Source organism: Pan paniscus, chromosome 2 (assembly GCF_029289425.2).
Source record: "Pan paniscus chromosome 2, NHGRI_mPanPan1-v2.0_pri, whole genome shotgun sequence".
In the NCBI taxonomy this organism is placed as follows: Eukaryota; Metazoa; Chordata; class Mammalia; order Primates; family Hominidae; genus Pan; species Pan paniscus.
This window is the reverse complement of record NC_085926.1, coordinates 67,290,170-67,294,531: the sequence shown is the minus strand read 5'-3', so window position 1 is coordinate 67,294,531 and position 4,362 is coordinate 67,290,170.

The following is a 4,362-nucleotide window of genomic DNA, read 5'->3' as shown; positions in this document are numbered from 1 at the left end:
TGCCAGGAACTTTACCTGTGCTACCCTAATTAATCCTCGTTAGCAACTCTATGAGTCTGTCATTGTTGTTTTACTGGTGAGAACATTGTAACTCCGAGAATTTAAGTAACATGACCAAGAGCACAAAGCTAGCATGTGGCTAGTCAGGATTGAAACTTGGTCTTCTGAGTCAAAAGCCACTGGTCTTTGTTTTGTATCTATGGGGACCCAAATTCACTAAGGTTATGCCACTTATGATCATTTGAAAGGATGTTGGAGGCAAAGACATTTAGCAAGCTGGGTTCTTGAATGTATTGCTTGCCCTGTGTATCTCATACTTTGGGAAGCAGGGTTTAGAAGCAGAAAGATCACCATAAGCAACTGGCAGGTCATATGGACTGCAATGTGAATGGCACCTCCTGGACTTGCACAAGGCATAAGGCAAGGGCCATTTTCTAGGGATCTAATTCCAGGTGTCTTCTCTTTAACTCAGTGCCTTCCCAACATCTATAACCATGACCATCCAAAAGACAAAAGGCAGAGGGGCAGAAGAGATAAAGGCTGGAGGCAGTTTTATCATATTAGGAGAAAATTTAGTTTGCAGCCTTTACCCTTCTTCTGGAGAAGTTTAGATCTGGCAGTCTTATCTCATATTTTCATATTCTAAGTAAGCCAGGAGTAATTCCTAGGCACCTTATGCCAAATTTCACAAATCCAAAATTAATTAAATTGTATATGCCAGCTATGGGGAAATTGTCAGGTTTTTGTTGTTGTTGTTCTTGTTCCTCCCTTGTGTTTGTAGAGGCAGCAACATACAGGCATGTTTATTGGGAGCTCTCCTAATTCCTTTCCTAGCTAGGGAAGAAAAAAATGAAAGTAAGCCATGATGTAGTAGTCATTAACACATCTGTTTTCAAACATCAGACAATGGGAGAAACTAGAAGATTTGAAGATTCCATTTGGAGTTTTTTTTCAATTACCTTTTAATATTGAACATTCATGTGCTTTAAATCCTCATAACTAGTTGCCCTGAGCAAAACAAATAATTTTTGAAGGACCTTGTATTAAAAAGCAGAAACGACATCACAAAGATAAATCATTTTAAATAAATAAATAGCCTTGTATTAGGAATCACATACAGCATATACAGTAGTCCTCCCTTATCCATGGTTTCACATTTCAGTTTTAGTTACCTGCGGTCAACTACAGTCAGAAAATAGATTAGTATAGTACAATAAAATGTTTTGAGAGAGACCACATTCATATAACTTTTATTACAGCATATTGTCATAATTGTTCAATTTTACTCCTGTTTGTCTCTTACTGTGCCTCATTTATAAATTAAACCTTTCCATAAGGATATATGTCTAGGAAAAGACATGCTATGTGTAGGACTTGGTACTATCTGTGGTTTTAGGCATTCACTCGGGAGTCTTGGATGCCCTGCAGGTAAGGGGGGATTCCTGTATATTAATAAAAGTATTGGTTGGGTTTTATTTATCACTGTTCATGTATATGATCTCATGGATACAAACAGGTGACCTTGCCAATTGGTGCTAACTTTTTGTGTGTTTATGAAAAGAACAGTAGTAACCTTGCTCCCTGGATACCAATAAAAAATCTATTATTTTTTTAAAAGAATTTTGGACCTCTAGTAAAAAGGTCATTGTTTCCCAACTGCATGACTCTATCTTGAAACATTTACTTATTGTTCTTTATTAAACATATTTTTAATTATCCTATGTTTTAAATAATTTCTTCCAAGATTGCTTCCTTTCAAGAGAACTTTTAAACATTCAGTTAAATAAGAACCCTTTAAATTTCTGTTAATTGTTTCAAATGTTACATAATTTGTATGGACACATTGACAGTTGTAAACTTTCAGAATATTGAAATTCAGAATTTCAGTGAATTTCAAAAAAATTTGTAAAATATTCGCATACATTGAAATTCATTAAACTATGTTTTCTCATACTTTTATTTTTTATAAAAATCTAGTTGTATTAAAAATAAAAGTATTAATATTCAAGTTTGACAAAAATATAAGAAAACAGATGTTCTTCATTAATTTAGTATTTACTATGTAATCAGTATAACGTTTCTGGAGGTCAGTTTTTTAGTACAGATTAACAGCCTCAAAAATGTTCATAGTGCCACTTCTTTAGGGTATGGAAATGGCTTCTGGGTGGGAACAGGTGAAACAGGAAAACAGAATGCCTGGGCTGATCTATGTGACAGAAGCAAAGGTTGAAATCTCTGTGCTGAAAGCCAGAGGGCATCTTTTCTTCCCACCATCCAGAGGTAATAAATGGCAACAGCATACACCTCCAACTAGGTAGATGCTTAGCAAAATCACAGAGGAGACAGCATGGTGCAGCTCTTCCAAACAAGACTGCACACAGGCCCAGCAGAACGGCTCCCATCCACCCTCTCCTTTCCTCCCCGCTACACACAACACATTTCCACCAATGGCACACAGCCTCAGAAAAGTATTGCATATGCACTTCCCAGCTCTCAGGGAGGTAGACAACTGATCTCAGATAAGGAGATCAGAGAGAATTAGCACACAATATATCAGAACAAAGAGAAGGTAGACAGCTGCTGTGTTCATCATGACCAAGAAAACAAGAAACAGAAACAACATGGCATCTGTGCTATTCAGTAAAGGAAAGAGGGGTCAGCCAAAGGCAGAAAAATGAAGGCACCACCCATAATAGACAAATAATCCCTTTTGGAAAAACATATAACTAAAGAAAAACATTTTTTAAATCCCTAAACAACCTATTCGTGTAATACGTAATAAAACTATTAATTCAGTTAATAAACAAAAAGGTGATCAAATACTGACATAAAAACAGAAAAAGAAGAAAAGGGAGGTAAGAAAACCAGTGGAGAAGGAGGAAAACAATATTCAAGAACTGACCAATAAATCACAAAAAGTAATGAATCCTAAATATATTGCAATGCACAGGAGAGCCCCCACCCTCAGTGAAGAGTTTCTACCCAAAATGTCAATAGTGTCAAGGTTGAGAAACCCCAATTTAACTACATTTACTAATTTAACATAATAAATGTGGGTTATGGATTCATTAAAATGAAAATGCCAGCCGGGCCTGGTGGCTCACACCTGTAATCCCAGCACTTTGGGAGGTTGAGGGGGGCAGATCACCTGAGGTTAGGAATTCGAGACCAGCTGGGCCAACATGGTGAAACCCCTCCTCTACTAAAAATACAAAAATTAGCTGGATGTGGTGGCAGGTACCTGTAATCCCAGCTACTTGGGAGGCTGAGGTAGGAGAATCACTTGAACCCAGGAGGTGGAGGTTTCAGTGAGCCAAGGTTGTGCCATTGCACTCCAGCCTGGGTAACAAAAGTGAAACTCTATCTCAAAAAATAATAATAAATAAATAAATAAAATAAAATGAAGATGCCAGAAAAATGGAAACATATAAAATAGTGGATTGTATGATTCACCATGAATGCAGAGGGGGAAATAAAGAAATTAAAGGAACTAGGAGACAATAATACATAGGACAAGGACAATCCAACATAAGGATAATTGGTGTGCTTAAAGTAGAAAAGACCAGCAACTAAAAATGAAAGTGATTTTAAAGATATAATAGAATAAATGTATATTGAAATGAATGTGAAATTGTGCCAAAAGACTGAAAAGAAACACTGTATTTCAGGAAATATCAGCAAGTTGATACTTTAAAGACAGGTTTTTAACTTTAAGAATAAAGAAAGAATCCTTTGGGTTCCTTGACTAAACATGCAGATGAACAAATGCAGAGGAGAAGAAATTTTACTGGACTCATACTTCTCAGCCATTTTTGATACCAAAAGACAGTGAAACAAATCTGCAAAAATTTTAGGGGAAGAATGTGTTTCCCAAGAATATCATACCCAACCAAAGGCACACTTTTATCAAACATTGGGAATAACTTCAATATCTAAAAGTAGTAAATGGAATAAATAATATTGTGTATAAACAGTGGAATATCATGTAGCCATTTTAAAAATGAAGAAATAAACATATACTTTTTTGTGAAAGAATGTTCATAATATATGCTGCAAAAGAGAAGTAATAATGCTAATTTTAAATATGTGTTTATATATATTCCATATATAAAATATCTTATAGCTAGATACATGGATACATATCTATATAGATAGAGAAAATTGACCATACGAATATAAACTAAAATATAAGTGTGGAAGAAAAATGGGTGACTTTGTTTTCTTTTCATAAATTAGTGGCTCTCAACTAAGGACAATTTTGCTCTCCCTGGGAAAATTTTGCAATGTCTAGAGACACTTCTCTTTATTGAAACTGGAGACACTCCTCACTTCTAGTAGGTAGAGGCCAAGGATGCTGCTGAA